Source organism: Crinia signifera, chromosome 1 (genome assembly GCF_055691185.1).
Source record: "Crinia signifera chromosome 1, ASM5569118v1, whole genome shotgun sequence".
NCBI lineage: Eukaryota > Metazoa > Chordata > Amphibia > Anura > Myobatrachidae > Crinia > Crinia signifera.
Window position 1 is genome coordinate 61,249,587 of NC_139217.1, and position 17,685 is coordinate 61,267,271.

General features: G+C 53.8%; 1 protein-coding gene across 1 annotated transcript in view; it reads right to left on the reverse strand.

The window, feature by feature from the left end:
* The window catches only part of FAM114A1 (family with sequence similarity 114 member A1), a 72,763-nt gene extending 58,093 nt beyond the window's left edge, over window positions 1-14,670 (reverse strand). Inside the window, exon 1 of the mRNA XM_083158444.1 lies at window positions 14,354-14,670. The gene's annotated coding sequence lies outside the window, so the exon portion shown is untranslated. The remainder of the gene's footprint in view (window positions 1-14,353) is intronic.
* Window positions 14,671-17,685: the final 3,015 nt, after the last annotated feature.

Here is a 17,685-nt window from a genome sequence, read left to right on the forward strand (position 1 = left end):
AGAGAGAGCAGCGTAGAGAGACCGGCAGCAGCGTGTGACCCCCGGCGCATAACGGAGCGCCCGCCGCAGAGAAGGGAGAAGCCGGACGGAAGAGCGGGTGACGTCAGCGGTGACCCCCGCCGACCTCCAGCAGCGAAGGGAGAGGAACCGCTAGCCGCCCATCACCCGCCGGGGAAGCCGCAGCAAAGGAGCGGGTGACGTCAGGGTGACCCCCGCCGACCCTGGGACGCAGGGAAAGGAAGGGAGCGCCGCAGGCAGCCAGGCTCATCCAGCGCTGCGAGAGCGGCAACCCCCGCTGACCTTCCCCATCCACCAGCCACGCAGAAAGCGCGGCAAGAGCCGTGACCCCGCTGACCTTCCCCAGCCATCAGCAGCACAGACCACGCGGCAAGAGCCGGTCCTCTGCCCACTACACCGGATCCAGCGTGGCCAAGCTGACACCCAGAGCACAGGAGAAGTGAGAGGGGCTCTGCAGGTTGCCGCACTCATCTGTCCAAGTCCACGAGGCCATTGAGGGAGACGGCCTCCATCTTGAAGTTCCAGGAGGAAGAAAGACTGGCCGCCATCTTGCCGTCTAAACGTGAGTGTTGCCTTTGAGGCCCCTTTTAGGGATCCGACACTACACCTGCCATATTCCCAACAGAACCCTACCCAACCCAGAGACAGCCCCTGCATCCTTGGAGCTGGGCATCCCCCTGTTAGTGGCCTGCCCGCAACTTCCAGGCCATCAGTCTTTCTTTCCCTGGGCCGACCTACCGAGTGAGGAAACTCGTCACTATAAGGGCCGAGAAGGCCTCCTCACTGCTGTTAAGACTGCATACGGGCCAGTAAATACCCAAGACATTAGGCAGACCCTACCCCTGTCCCACGACTGGATATGTGCACCACCATGGGCCCCAGCCAAATCCTTGTGCACAGGTCGGGCCATTAGGGCCTGCGAGTTAGGACATTGTAGAATTGTTGCGAAGGGTTGTCAGGTGTAAGTTAGGAGGTTACCGGTAACTTTAGCTTAGTTTGGGATACGTCACTAGCACAGAGAAAGGTGTCGTAAAACATTTCCTTTTGTTTGAATGTATATTGCACCGTAAAACATTTCCTTTTGTTTGAATGTATATTGCACTGTGAAACATTTCCTTTTGCTTGAATGTTTATTGCACTGTGAAATATTTCCTGTTACTTGAATGTTTATTGCACTGTGAAACCATTTCCTTCACCTGAATGTTTATTGCACCGTAAAGCATTTCCTTCTTACCTAAAAATAAAAGGTAAATCGAATCTGATAGTGGAGTGTTCTGTGCCCCATTCCTGCATCCTGAGAAGACTCCTGACTGAGATCCGGATATTGGGGAAGATCGGCCCCCGCCGCACCCATAAGGTAACTCCTCCTTCTGGGTGTCTACAGTTTCCTGGCGTCACGAACAGGATTCAGTCGACGCGGAGTATAATCTGATCCCAGGATGGACGCACCACAGGCCGAAGGTGGGCAGGCACCCATTGTGCCCCCCAACGCCGAACAACAGGTGGCCGCCCCGGTGGTAATACCTGTACCCGCAACGGCATCTCCCGCTCCCATTACACTACCCTACTACTTCGGGGCCCCATGGATGTTGACATACAGTGGGGACCCCAACAAGGGGGCCACATTCACGGCCTTCAAGAACCAGATGAAATCCATGGCCCAGCTCTACACACCGAGAGAAGAGCAGAGGGTACAGATCCTCATCGGCCAACTCACGGGCTCGGCCCTCAGCGAGGTAGAATCATGGGAGGACGACCAAAAGAAGGACACCGACCAGATCTTGGAACGGCTAGCCACGATCTTCGAGACCGCTACCCTCCCGGAGTTGAAGATGCAACTCTACGGCCGAAAGCAACAACCGGGCGAAACCCTCCGGGACTTCGCCCTAAGTCTACAAAAGACCCTGAAACTCATCCAAGCGGCCGACAAGGATGAAGTCCGTAACAGCGACGAGGCGCTCACCCTCCAGTTCGTGGAGGGAGCATCGAACCCTAACGTCAAAACCCAGCTGCGAATCCTCAAGATGCAGATGCCAGGGAAGCCCTTCGCTGATTTTAAGAACGCCGCCATCCGGACCATCGGGAACCACGCCGACCCCGAGGTAGAATATCCAGAAATGGTGGGGGCTCGAGGGCCCGTGGCCACGAGCTCTGAACAAGTGGGCCGACTGAAAGACCGGACCGCCCAGAGTGACAAACCACCAGTGGGGAATCAAGACCAATCCCTCCAGCGCCAGGTGGAAGACCTGGTCCTCGGGATGGCTGCAATGCAGCGAGACATGCGCCAGCTGACACGGCAAACCGCGCCTACAAGCGGGGGAACCAGATGGAAAACGGAAAGACAGCAGTCGGGCCGGAATCGATGGGACCCCCCCCGAGAATATGGAAGACGGGCTTCCGACCAATTCGACCATCAGGGCCGACCCATCTGCCGACGCTGTCGGGAAGCCGGACACGTCGAGAGAAACTGTCCCTCGTCCGACCATTTAAACTCCAATGCCCCGAGGGGGAGGGCCGAACCTCGGGGGGAGTCGCTGGAATAGACCCAGACCCAGACAAATGGTCGCCCCAGTACATCGGAAGGTGTCCCACCCTGCCAATAACCATCAACGGAGTGGAGGCCGTAGCGATGGTAGACACCGGATCGCAGATCACCACAATCCAACTGCCGACCCTCCAACGCCATTGGGGAAGTCACCAGCTGTTGTCCCCGCCGCCCACATGGCTCCACCTAATCGCCAGTAATGGCCTGGAAATCGCCTGCGAAGGATACTGGGAAGCCGACATACAAATCGGGAATACGTTGCTGCCCAAACAAGGGTGCCTGGTGACCACCACAGATGAAACGAAGGTAGCGCCCATAATCCTAGGGATGAACGTCTTGCAACGCTGCCCCAACGAGCTCGTAGCTGCGTTGAAGCACCGCCTCCCTGCAGCGGAACCGCCCAGTCAACGCGCCTTACAGAAGACCATCAAAATCCTCCAGGGACATCAGAAATTCATAAAGAGCACAGGGGAGATAGGAAAGATTCGCCTGACCGACGGTAGGCCCGTCAAGCTGAAACCCAACACGGAGACGATACTCTGGGGTAAAGCCCGCTGCAGCCCAAGTGGCGACACGTACGAAGCACTGGTTGAGGCTTACCCCGTGACCGCCCAACAAGAGGTGGTAGTGGCCAGTGCCTTAGTGACAGTCGACCACGGGCGGGTCCCAGTGCGCGTTCTAAACCCCCACAATCGTACAGTCAAATTGTACCGCCACCAACCACTGGCCATGCTGAGCTGGACGACGTTTCAGGACGTGATCCATCCCGAACAGGCCCAGCAACAAAGCGCGTCGGCCACACAGGAAATGGAGCCCGCCCTAGCTGACACCTGGTGGAAGGAGATCCACATCGGGGATAAGGATACCTCGGAAGAACAGAAGGACGGGGCACTACAGGTGGTAACCGCCAATGCGGCGGCTTTCAGCAAAAACCCGACTGAGCTGGGACTGGTAGAAGACATCCGGCATGCCCAGTAAGGGAGAGGCATCGACCTGTGGCCCCGGCACTGCACCAGCCTGTCCGACGAATGTTAGAAGAAATGAGGGAGAGTGGGGTGATAAGAGAGAGCCACAGCCCGTGGGCAGCACCAATGGTCCTGGTCCGGAAGAAAGACGGCCAACTACGGTTCTGTGTGGACTACAGGAAACTGAACAGCCTGACGCACCGAGACGCATATCCCTTGCCCAGGATCGAGGAGTCCCTGACAGCCCTCCGGACGGCCAGGTACTTCTCGACCCTGGACCTGACTAGTGGTTACTGGCAAGTCCAGGTGGAGGAGGGCGATAAAGAGAAGACAGCCTTTACAACTCCGATGGGGTTGTTCGAATTCAATCGCATGCCATTCGGGCTGTGCAATGCCCCAGCGACATTCCAGAGGGTGATGGAGCACTGCCTGGGGCACCGCAATTTTGACATCGTGCTCCTATACCTTGACGATGTCATTATATTCTCTGAAACCTACGAGGACCACCTGGACCACCTGCACGAAGTATTCCAACGGCTCATACAGTTCGGGCTAAAGTTGAAGCCCAGTAAATGCCACCTCCTCAAACCCGAGGTGCAGTACCTGGGGCATGTCGTGAATGCCCAAGGGGTCTCTCCGGATCCTGAGAAAGTCAGCGCCGTGAAGGATTGGCCTGTCCCGAGAACGGTGAAAGACGTCCGTCGGTTCCTAGGCTTTGTGGGATACTACCGGAGATTCGTCCGGGATTTCGCTAAAGTCGCGGCACCCCTGACCGAATTGATGAGGGGAATCCCCAAGGACGGCTACAACAAGAAGGTTCCGGTGGTATGGACAGAGAGTCGACAAGAGGCGTTCGATCAGCTAAAAAAAGTACTGACCGAGGCTCCCCTGCTGGCATACCCCGACTACAGCGTTCCCTTCCGCCTGTACACCGACGCTAGTAAAAAAGGTCTCGGGGCAGTGTTGGCACAAGTCCAGGATGGGACGGAACGGACCATTGCCTACGCCAGTCGTAGTCTAAGGAAGACTGAACGGAACGATGCCAACTACAGTTCCTTCAAGCTGGAGTTCCTGGCGCTGGTGTGGGCGGTAACAGAGAAGTTCAGGGATTACTTGGCCGCCACCCCATTTGTAGCAGTCACTGATTGCAACCCACTGGCCCACCAAGCGACTGCCCGGCTGGGGGCCCTGGAACAGCGTTGGGCCTCCCGGTTGGCCAACTATCAGTACAGCATCGAATATAGGAGTGGGCGCAGCAACGCCAACGCCGACGCGCTCTCCCGCCTACCCAGCCCCGAAGAGGGAGAGGACGAAACTGACGCCTGGGAACAGGAGGAGTTGCCCCAGTTCAGTGGGCGGCACCAAAGCCCGAAACCACCCTGTACAAGTGCAGCGATCACTAGTACCGCAGGGGGAGCAGCGGAGGAGAACTGGGCCCAGCGGCAGCAAAGATGCCCGCACATCCAACAAGTCAGGAGCTATCTGGAGTCCTGGCGTTCCCCGTCACGTGAAGAACGAGATCGGGCCCCCGTCGAAGTACGCCAGCTGTGGCGACAGAGAGAACGACTGGAAGTACGGCAAGGGGTGCTCTACAGAAGGTACGTGGACCCGAAAACCCACGTGGTCAGCAAACAACTAATCGTCCCCGGGGATGCGGTAGAGGAGGTACTGCGGGCCTATCACAATCGCTCCGGACACTTTGGGTGCCAGAAGATGGAGTCGAACCTGCGAACCCGGGTGTACTGGCCCAATATGCGGGCCGATGTAGAGGACTGGTGCAAGACTTGCCCGAACTGCGCAGTGCGACGACCAGCAACATCAGCGGAGAAAGCCCCCCTCCATCCAATCGTGTCCACATATCCACTAGAGTTGGTCGCCCTGGACCATGTGAAGCTCGAACCAAGCCGCACCGGGTACCAGTACGCCCTGGTCATCGTGGACCATTATACTAAGTTTGCCGTGGCCTTACCTGTCCGAGACCTAACAGCCAAGACAACCGCCGAAGTCTTCTGGAGGGCGTTCGTCCGGCCCTACGGCTTCCCACGCCAACTATTGTCCGACCAAGGGCCGACGTTTGAATCGCAACTTTTTGCTGAACTGTGTGAACTCTATGGCTGTCGGAAACTCCACACCACTCCCTATCACCCTCAAGGAAACGGGGTGTGTGAACGAATGAATCGAACACTCATCAACATGCTACGGGCCCTACCCCAGGAGCAACGACGTGACTGGCCCGCGCTGCTGGCAGAACTGGTTTTCATCTACAATAACACTTGCCACGCCTCGACAGGGTATACCCCGTACTACCTGCTGTTCGGGAGAGCAGGGAGACTCCCAGCCGATCTGCAGCTACAACTCCCCGGGGCGGAGCCCCAATGCCAGACCCCCTGGGTTCAAGAGCACCAAGTTCGCCTCAGAGAAGCCCAATCCGTCGTGAATCAACGAATGGAGGAAGTACGAGAGCAACAGAAGCGAAACTATGATATAAATGCCCAGGCCGACCCACTGTCGGTGGGTAGCCTGGTGTTCAAAAAGAATAACAGGCCACAGAGCAAATTGGACTCCAAGTGGGAACCCTACCCATACGTGGTTACCAAAGAGCCAGAGTCAACCCTCCCGGTGTACCAGATCCGGCAACAAGATGGAGACCGCCTACAGTGGATCCATCGAAATCAGCTCAAACCGTACATCGGCCGAGTCACGGGACCAGAAGCTACCGGCGAAGAGGAACCGCCCGGGGAAGTGGCAACCACGGGTCCGTTGCCTATGGCTGATATCCTGCGGAACCCACTGGACCTTCTGTTATATACAGGCTGGCCAGCCATGCCCTTGGTGCCGACCAACCCCTTGGCCGAATTGAACATTCCAGCCATGGACCGTCCTGCAAGCCCAGAGCCCGTTCCAGAAGTTGAGCCCAGGCGGCCTGTCAGAAGCACCAGGGGCGTCTTGCCAGCCCGATATCGAGAATAAGCTCTAACTGTAGTAACCTCATGTCATTCTGATGTTGTTGTATATATGTGTATGTTTAAATTGTTGTTTTATGATGACGCTACTGTAACCGTCGGGAAGTTACCCTTCTTACTGAAAGTATGTGGACTATGAAAGAAACTTTATTTATTCAGGACTTTTGAACGGTTTGAACTTGTGTCTCCGATAGTGTGGCGTGAGGACACGACCACAAAAAAGTAGGGGCGGATGTAAGCCCCAGGACAGACGGGGTAAAACCAACCTGCCCCGACAGCCTGTGACTGACGGGGCCAGGAGAGCAGTGGATTGGAGGGCGAGAGGGAGGAAGAGGCGGCGTTTGAAAAAGGAAGGGGACTCACCAGCTAGGCAGGGTGGAGCGAGGCAGCGTGAAGCGAGGAGCGTGGAGAGAGAGCAGCGTAGAGAGACCGGCAGCAGCGTGTGACCCCCGGCGCATAACGGAGCGCCCGCCGCAGAGAAGGGAGAAGCCGGACGGAAGAGCGGGTGACGTCAGCGGTGACCCCCGCCGACCTCCAGCAGCGAAGGGAGAGGAACCGCTAGCCGCCCATCACCCGCCGGGGAAGCCGCAGCAAAGGAGCGGGTGACGTCAGGGTGACCCCCGCCGACCCTGGGACGCAGGGAAAGGAAGGGAGCGCCGCAGGCAGCCAGGCTCATCCAGCGCTGCGAGAGCGGCAACCCCCGCTGACCTTCCCCATCCACCAGCCACGCAGAAAGCGCGGCAAGAGCCGTGACCCCGCTGACCTTCCCCAGCCATCAGCAGCACAGACCACGCGGCAAGAGCCGGTCCTCTGCCCACTACACCGGATCCAGCGTGGCCAAGCTGACACCCAGAGCACAGGAGAAGTGAGAGGGGCTCTGCAGGTTGCCGCACTCATCTGTCCAAGTCCACGAGGCCATTGAGGGAGACGGCCTCCATCTTGAAGTTCCAGGAGGAAGAAAGACTGGCCGCCATCTTGCCGTCTAAACGTGAGTGTTGCCTTTGAGGCCCCTTTTAGGGATCCAACACTACACCTGCCATATTCCCAACAGAACCCTACCCAACCCAGAGACAGCCCCTGCATCCTTGGAGCTGGGCATCCCCCTGTTAGTGGCCTGCCCGCAACTTCCAGGCCATCAGTCTTTCTTTCCCTGGGCCGACCTACCGAGTGAGGAAACTCGTTCACTATAAGGGCCGAGAAGGCCTCCTCACTGCTGTTAAGACTGCATACGGGCCAGTAAATACCCAAGACATTAGGCAGACCCTACCCCTGTCCCACGACTGGATATGTGCACCACCATGGGCCCCAGCCAAATCCTTGTGCACAGGTCGGGCCATTAGGGCCTGCGAGTTAGGACATTGTAGAATTGTTGCGAAGGGTTGTCAGGTGTAAGTTAGGAGGTTACCGGTAACTTTAGCTTAGTTTGGGATACGTCACTAGCACAGAGAAAGGTGTCGTAAAACATTTCCTTTTGTTTGAATGTATATTGCACCGTAAAACATTTCCTTTTGTTTGAATGTATATTGCACTGTGAAACATTTCCTTTTGCTTGAATGTTTATTGCACTGTGAAATATTTCCTGTTACTTGAATGTTTATTGCACTGTGAAACCATTTCCTTCACCTGAATGTTTATTGCACCGTAAAGCATTTCCTTCTTACCTAAAAATAAAAGGTAAATCGAATCTGATAGTGGAGTGTTCTGTGCCCCATTCCTGCATCCTGAGAAGACTCCTGACTGAGATCCGGATATTGGGGAAGATCGGCCCCCGCCGCACCCATAAGGTAACTCCTCCTTCTGGGTGTCTACACAGGCACTGAAAGTAAAATCTGTGGCCAGAGACTTTAAATTCACATATGCCAACTGAGTTCTGTGCCAACCTACAGTCCATCCCACGTTCAAAGTGTGAACCCTTCTGAGATGAAAGCTCATGTTTGTGTTTTCTTATCTTCTGTTGAGCACTGGCCTTAAGTGGTTTTAACAGTGAAGATTCCAGCTTGGTGGACATTAAAGTTAAGGAAAGAAGAAAAGGGTGACTGCGCTGGATAGGTCAATTAAACACTTGTTGCCTAGTACAAAATACAATTTTAATCATAAAATATAAACAAATAAGGAGTACAATTACTCCACAATAAAATCACAAAATATACTCCTCAATGATAGTAACCAATGATATGGCTATAGACCCAATATTGGGGGAAGGTAAAGAGAAAAATAGTAAAAAAAATAGTAGTAAAAAAAAAAAAGGGTAGTGACTGACTTTAGTGGTCCATACTGTACCGTATTGATGAACCAGCTGGTGTAGATATGATGCGGACATCTTTTAAGTATCACTGGCTTGCCTCACTGATAGGTGGCTGTAGGGACAGATGTCGAGAGTCCCAATTGGTGGCCCTTGTGGAGGATGTACCCCCTATAGTCTTTCGCGGCCCAATGATGTGAAGAAAAGGGGGGGGGGGGGGGAAACGTCCCCAGTCCAAAGATGGTTTCCAATGTAAAGGACTTTTCAGAGGCTTTATATGTCACTCCCCAGTACGATAGGTAGCTTTAAAATGGTTAGGTCAGTCTGTCCCAAGTAAACTCACGGACGCGTTTCGCTCCACTGGAGAGCTTTTTCAAGGGGAAATCTATCCACAGTCCAACGGGTTGGCAGAGCGAGCAGTCTGTTCTGCAAAGCATCTGATGGAAAAATGTGCACAAGATGGCTCAGATATATATTTAGCTTTACTGAACCTGAGAAATACACCCAGAGATGGACTACCCGCCCCTGCACAGTGCCTGTTGGCACGGCGCACCCGCACAGTACTTCAGATGGCAAAGCAGCTTCTACAACCCAGAGTGGAATCCCAGGTGCGTGGCTGCATCAACAGGCGCAGAACAGGTTCCAAGGCATCATATGATAGGTCGGCACATCGCCTGCCACCACTCTCCCCAGGCCAGCCTGTCCACATACAAACTGAACAGGGTTTCGACAGAGTAGCAGTGGTGCAGCGACCTGCAGAACGTCCAAACAGCTATGTGGTGCAATCTGACAATTCCCTATACGAACGCAACCGCCGACACCTGCTGAGTGCGGCTGAGGAGAACTCTGCACAGCCGGGTCCCTCAGTTCCTACCACTGCTGCAACCAATGTTAGTGATGATTCACATCATTTGGACGATTCCATCCCAGAGACCATACCGGTGGCAGAGTCCTCCCAAATTGCTGAGGACAGTTCCATGGTTTCTCAACACACCATCACCAGGTCTGGGCGTGTGTCCAAACCCAATCCCAAATTCCAGGACTTTATTGTTTAGTCTTTCCATATCTTTATCTTTGTTTTTCATTATTGCCACTGTTCATGCATGTTGTGTCCTTCCAGTTAAAAGGGGGGATTTAGATGCATGCGGTGCATTTTGGTACTTGTAGTCTCTAGGTGTGACTCACTTCCAGTCATGAGGCGGGACAGTCAGTCAGTGTTACCCGGAGCTGAATAAAGACGCACCTGATTTAAGCGGCACAGGTGTCCGTGAGTTTATTGATACACACGCATCTACAGGGAGGCTGAGCAAGATTTGGGAAGGAACTTAAGGAAGGACAGAGTTGGGGGCACACACAATAGATCTAATTATATAGTGTCATCATTATTTGTCAGGGCATCATGAACACAGATATTGTCGTCATTTTACTTTTTAGTTATTGACAAATACTGTTTCATTTATAATTGCTGGGATCCAGTACGCATATTGGCAGCAGATTGGCAGTGATTGACAGACTGCTGCCATTTGAGGGCAGGGACAGGTGGCAATGGCTTCTGGATCACTAATGAAAGCAGGAGGCATCCTACATTAACATGAGTGCCCCTATTAGCTAGATAGTTTGACAATATGATTAAGGCGTCTACTGCATTATTGTGATGAACCTTTTCTTCTAACTTAAACCTTGATTACCCTTAGAAGTAAATCACACGGACACATGACCTGAAATAACTCACACGGACACGTGAACTGAAATAACGACACGGACAACCACTGCATAAGTTTAAAAGGTCAAGGGTATTTATTGTGGTATGACCCTATTGAAAAGGGATGGCCTGGGGAGCGCTTCGAGACCAGCCAGTCATAAAACGTTAACAATGGCGGCGACTACAACGCCCCAACTTGTAACCAGGGCGATGAACCGCCCCCATTGGATTCAAAGCCAGCCTGCACTGTGACTGTCTTGCTGCCCCTCCTAGTGCATGGTGAGGACAGTTCTAAAAGTGTCCTACGTCCCCCCTCGGGCGCAATACCTCACAGTGACCTGTACTTCAAACTTGACTGCTGATCGAGAGCGCCCTCCCGCCACAGCTGGGTTCAAAAATTGCCACTTAAAGACAATTACTGTAGAACCCAAGCCCGCCAAACCTATCAATAAACTAAGGTAACCAGAGTAAAACAAACCTAACCCCCTATCTGCAACAACTAAACAAGTCCTGAAAGAGAACGGCCATGCCTGATTCTGACAAGTGGACACCATCGCTTCTGTAGAAGGATGGGGACTCCAGTGCTAAAGAGGGGTGCCTGACAGCTATACCTCCCATGGACGTGACCACCTTAGAGACCGCAAAGTTTACCTTGCGTCTGATCATTTATAGAGACTTAGGGTTCCAGCAGCCTCTCCAGTTAAAACGAGGCACTATGTCGGACCAAACTATCCGCAATCCGGGCCAACGGCCAACCAGAGTCTTAAAATCAGCCTCGATCCTTAAAATAAGGCCTATGCTGGTTCCCTGACTCAAGTCGTTACCCCCTAGGTGGAAAACCAAAACATCCGGGCGACCCCACCTACGCTCTTTGTTGGACAACAATGGTAAAAGACCATTCCACCGGAGACCCCTGACACCAAACCAATGTACTGCCCTTGCCCCTAGCTCTACCCGGGCCCTGACAGCTAACTGATGCTTGGATGCCCAGCAAACTAAGGAATGCCCGACGAACCAGACAGTGGCATGAGTCGTTGAAGGGGGGGAAGGGCTGAAAAAAAATACCCTAACCTGTTAGCATTCAACTGAAACTGTACAATGCACAACGTAGGGTTAGACATATAATGCACAACATAAATTAGTACACTATCGGAGGAAAAAGTAAAAAAATTCCCTTCACACCCTCGATTCCGTAACGCTGCCGTTACAAAACCGAGTGTAAACATCGTTTTTGGATCCAGCGCCAAAGGCGCGTGCTAAACCTTATCTAAACGAATATAAGATTTATAAGCGGAGGACTTCCAGCGTCCGAGTTCTTGTATGGCATTCACTGGAAGACCTTCCGCTGCTGCAATGGTGGCCGCACCAATACAGAACAAATGCGTCCCGCAATCGGCGACCTCCAAACCCAACGCAGCCACACAATGCTTAAACACAGCAGTGCACAGTAAGTACGTCACGGCCATGTATCAGCATGTGCGAGGAACTGGGCCGGAGCGGCAGGCCTCAAAGGCAGATATGCCGTGGCCAGCCGCACGGTGCAGATCTCCCCTTCCAGCTGGGACTTAAGGGATACCCAGCGACCTCTGCCCAACTGATCGGTCTCAGACCGGCGGAGCACACAAAGGACGACCCGTCCTGGAAGACCATGTCTTCGAACCGCACCTAAATCAGTGGCATTCTTGCTGGCCGCAACCAGCTTGCTGACCCTAAAGTCCCTAAAGAACGCAAAAGAGAACGCCACCCGAAAGAGTGACGTCTCTTCTGTGCTCTCCGCTACACCCTGAACACAGGCTACAATTTCCACCGCGATTCCACCTGATTCCACCGCTGTCATAGTCTGCACTCTCGCCCACCATTAAAAGCTCTTGCTAGCGCAAAGGCTTTGGTGGGGTCCCGTTCTCCGCGTAACTTAGCACGGAATATATCTCGGCTAATGCCGCAGCCATGGCAGTTGGACAGGCCCGCGCCATAATGCCCACGCCCGAAACAGCAACTGTCATCGACCGACTTCCGCTGTTCCCCGGGGGCTCCTAAAAAGGCCGCCCAGTCCTGCAGCGTGGCTGCATATGCCCTACGGGTGGAGGGGGCCAGGGATGGCAAGGTAATCCACCCATGTCTGCTCTACGATCTGCCCTACAGGACATGGATAAGTGAGCCCAAGGGCGCAGCGATCGGTACCAACTCGCGAAACTTCGCAAAGTAGAACCGCGACAGGGCATCGGCGATGCCATGGTCAACCCCTGTAACGTGCTGCGCCATGAAATGTATGTTGCCCTGCAAGCAGCGTAATACCAAATGTCTGAGCAGTGTCAGGGGTGAAAAAAGGTGCCCTGGTTGTTAGTGGTGTGCACCCCTCCTAGGTTATATCACCATAACCTCCAGTCTGGCTTGCCAATCTATGAGCCCACCATCCCACCACTACAGCGATGGGAAAGAACTCTAATAGCAGCAAATTGGCCGTGAAACCCCTCCCAATCCATGATTGAGGCCATGGGGCTGCGCGCCATTCGCCCTGAAAAAAATGCCCCGAAACCCGAGGACCCCGGGGCCTGCGTAAATAACTGAAGCCTGGCCATAGGCGAAGGCTCTGCGGTCCAAAGAAGCTCCCCATTAATGTCCACCAGAAATGGAGACCAGACGACCAGGTCGTAGCGTATCTCCCGGGACAGCCTAACCATGTAAGGGGAGCCTTAGTCCCCACTGTAGCCCCTACCCGCTTGTGTCAAAACACCGCCGCTGGGAGCGGCCCAGCACTCAAAGTTAAGGGACCCCCAGTAATGACTGGACCTGCCTTAGATTGGCCTTCTTCTTGGCCCGGCAGCCCTGGATAAGGACCTGAAACTTGCAGGCTCGGTCAGCCGGCAGGCTACAGCCGCCGGCCGCAGTGCCAATCTCTAAGCATGGCCAGATATGATGCATGTTGGGCCCTCAGTCCTGGCGTAGGCCACCGATACCCCTAAGTTAGGGTGTCACGGAAGGAGGCAGAAAGCGGACTCCATGCCCAACTTGGCCCTGAGTGCACAGTGCCCTACTCAGTAATAGCATTGTTAATGGATGCCCAGCGAGGGCAAGCAGGTGCTGGATTAACCGGTATTTACCCAGAGCCTTCTTGGGTACTACTCCCAAGGGCGAAAAACACATGTTGGGCAATGGTTCAAGAGTGGTGACTGGCCCCCCAATTCCAGGATCCGCGGCGAAAACGGCATTTGACTCCTCTATCGCCCTTTGAATCATTGAAGGCAAAGCACTGGCCTTTAGCGGCTGGCTTCGTACCCTACTTGCCAGGGGAAAAATGGCTTCTTGGGATGGTACTCAGAAGTAGCGTGGCCTTTACCCATGACCTGCAATCATATCCTGACGCGCTTAAGGCCCACGGGCGTAACCCGTGTGTCGGCGTTCGTCAGACGAAATTTCTCGTCCTAATACCTCCGAGCCGTACCCTTGTAAGCGAGAAAAACCCGTGCCCAAGGAAAATGCACCGCCGAACGCTGTTGCGCTCCTTGAGTCTAGAGTTAAAATAGCCAGATGGAATATAAGGAACTGCTTAAGCTAGGGTGAAAACTCCGATACGAGTTTTCACCGACACCGGCCGATTTCTTGGCCTTGTCGAAATCAGTTACATGTTGCTAGCAACGTGAAACATCCACGAACTCCCCCTTGGCTATTTTACCCTTTGTGCCCATATGAGACCCCTGGACCCTGCAGTGTCGCTGCGATGGACCATGTCAGACGAAAGCTGGGACTCAGCGAAGGATTTAGTCTTGCTAGCACGCAAACCCCTTCCCCTGCTTGCTGTGCAACTGCGTGCGCTAAGCTTGGCAAACCTGCGGGGGCGTCTAATGGTTCCTGACTCCTCGCAGCCGGCATAGGAATGGCCTGGAAAAGACTCAGAGGTATCATAATCATCATGCTCACCATCACCCGGAAAGTCGACAGCCTCCAGAGACCTGGCCTCATGCAACGCCCCTGCTGCAGCTGCCTGGAGAAGCGATCGCCGTTGTTGCCTGTTCGCCTGTCGACCACACTTCAGCGCCTGCGGCACCTGCCGTAATGTTCTCTCCAGAATGATGATCCACTTCCGCGGCTGCCCACCTGGCAACCGATGAGACCTCGGAAGAAGCATGCAAAGTGGTCAGTGACTCACTCGTAACCCATGCACAACCAACCCCACCCTGAAAAAAGTGGAGACAAAGCCACCTGCCATATGCAGCTGCCATGCGGGAGCCGGGAGTAGCTGTGAGCTTGCCCAACCTTGGCCGTAAGGGCCGTGAAAAATGCCCCCTGCACTCCCCGCAGGGAAACCCGACTGGCTGGGACCGGACGGGTAGGTGTACCCGAAGTGCTGTTGGGACGGGTATTGGGTCTGACAGTCCGGGGCCATTTGGACGGGGTAAAGCCATGCCGGAGGCATGTGGTGCCCTAAGCTAGGGGGAACACTCGTGGGAACCGGGCCCGAAACCGTGTAATAACCCAGATGAGGTTACATGTGAGGGCGCGCCGCCTTCTGGCGGTGCCCCCGATGCCCCCCAGCCCTGATGGGGGCAATTGTGGAAGTTGATGGTGGGTACCCCTGCCATGGAAATATTGGCACTGCAGTGCCTTGGCCGGGTAAAAAAACCCCAACAGGGGAATACAGCTGCCCCTACTGTACATGCAATGATGCAAAGGCACCAGCAGGGGGCGCAGCGCCCCTCTGCTGGTATGAAACAGACATTGCCTGGGAACCAGGAAACCCTGGTAGCGGGGCGTCCCAGATCCCCTTGCTGTGCAGCCCAGACACCGATTGTGGCACCCCACTGAGGGCTTATGGATACCCTGGGGGGGGCCGCCATGGGGATGTGTTTGCAGGGGTTGTATTAGAGCTGGTCAAAACGGATCATTAAGCTGAGCCGAGATCGGACAGCTCACTTTAAAAACAAAGGGGAATATGCATGACCGAGTAAAAACACTGATCGATGGCTGGGTGCAGCATCACCATCGATGGCAACCATCGATGGCGTCTGCACCGATGGCCATCCCTGGCAGCCGCAGCTAATCTTTCTATCACTTGTAGTCACAGCACTGTACTCAGTTTACAGAGCCAGTACATCTCAGCTGCCACAGGTGGCAGCACTGAGATCAGGAAAATGTATTGTAAACTGAACCGGATCACCTTTTTGGGATCGTGGGACGTTCGCCCCTGGATCGGATCCGTCTAAAAGATCCGGTTCGTTCGCGGACGTCCCATCTCTAGGCTGTAGGAGGACCCGCAGCCACCGCCGGGTCCTGTGCACTTCCGGCCGCGGCGGGGCTGGGGAGAGGGATGGGAGGATGGATGCTGCTGGAGAGCCAGGCGGGGGAGAGGGGACCTGCAGCAGCGCAACCGTGTGCACCGCCCGCCACCCGCCCGGAGGATGACACCTGAGGCGGAAGGTAGCGCGGTGAGCGCGGCGGGGGAGAGGGGACCTGCAGCAGCGCCACCGTGTGCGCCGCCCACCCCCCGCCTGGAGGATGACACCTGAGGGGGAAGGTAGCGCGGTCAGCGTGGCGGGGACCAGCCTGGGTATATGCCGCCGGCGGAGGAGAGCCGCCAGCGGCGCTAAGCTGCTTGGAGGGTGAGCCCTGAGCAGGCAAGAGGGGATTAGTTGTAGATCCCGCCTGCCTGCCGCCACCACCATATGCCGCAGCGGCCGGGGGGGCGAACGATTTGGGTGTATAATGGCGCAGCAGTGGGGGCAATAAACCGGGAAGGGTAAAATGAATGGATCCACCACTGCTGCACTTATCTCTTTCAGGCTGCTCAACGTGATCCTCCCAGCAAATCCAGACTCGAGAGGAAGATGGATCACCTGACTACCCTTTATATACCTCTACCTAAGCTACCACCCCTTCCACACCTGATTGGCTACCCCGACTACACTGCACCTCTATGGGTAAGTGAACTCTGATTTCTAGCTTTTGTCATACCATCCCAAAATGCACAGACTCTTATATTCCCTCGTGCCTATACAGCCCTTGCTTTCTCTTAGCAAGTTATGAATAGTTATTGACAATGACCACCCCAGCCATTCTTACAGCATCAGCAGACAAAGCAATGGCTTAACTAAGTGATACAATAATACGCTCCAATTGTTTTAAAACAGGTTCGTTTTATCTGAACAAGCTCATGTGACCGCAATGTTTCCCTCTGGTTCCCATGCCACACAGTGCTCTAGTAAATGGATTATCAGAACCTGTAGAGCAGGTTTCCTTTATACTAGGTCTCTCTGTATTGGCACTGCCCATAATGGCACTTTGTCATTGTTTTACAAAAACACTATTAACCGTTTCTACAACTACATCAGAACAAGTAGCCTCCTATCAGGGGCGGTTTAAGGGAGGGGGCCAGTGTGACTGCAAGTGCGGGTCTCGTGCGCATCGGAGCCGACCAGGTGGTCCCCAAGGCATGATACATCCACTCCTCATGGTCCTACCCCTCTTTTGGAATGATGCTAGTTCTTGCTTTGAGTTCTTGCTTTTCAGAATGAATGACCTTGAACCTGATGAACACGAAGCTGGTAAAAAAAGGGGCAGATGTATGAAGCCTTAGCAAGAGATAAATGCAAGGGTGATAAGGAGAGATAAACGTCCAGCCAATCAGCTCCATACTGACTTTTTTCAAACACAGTCTGTAACATGGCAGTTAGCAGGTGATTGACTGGACGTTTATCTCTCTTTATCACCCTTGCATTTACATACCTCCCAACATGACCCATTTCAGGAGGGACACAATGCTCTATTTCAGGACTACCTCTTAATATGTGATTGCTGTCACCTGTTTTAAACAGATTAATGGGTAAGAAAGGTGTTTACACACAGGTGATAGCTATCATAAAATTAAGAGGGAAGTCCAGAAACAGAGCATTGTGTCCCTCCTGGAGAGAGGCATGTTGGGAAAAATGCATTTATCTCTTGTTAAAGCTTAATACATGTGCCCCAAAGGGAGGACAAGCATTTTGTTGAACACCTTGAAGCTTTCCCCACTATCGTTTGATATTTTAGCCTAGATCTTCTTTTAATGTGTCACCCAGGTCTTCTAACAAATGTTGGGCAGCAAAGACCACCAGCTGAGCGCCAAGCATTGAAGAGTAACGGTCGCCAATGTGAGACCCGGAACACTGGACAGTATTTTAAAAACTATTAGACAATTTGAAAAATGGAACAGAAATCTGTTCACGGTCACTGTATATAATTTCCCAGCCCTCTGTTCATGAGGTTGTTTATGGTTG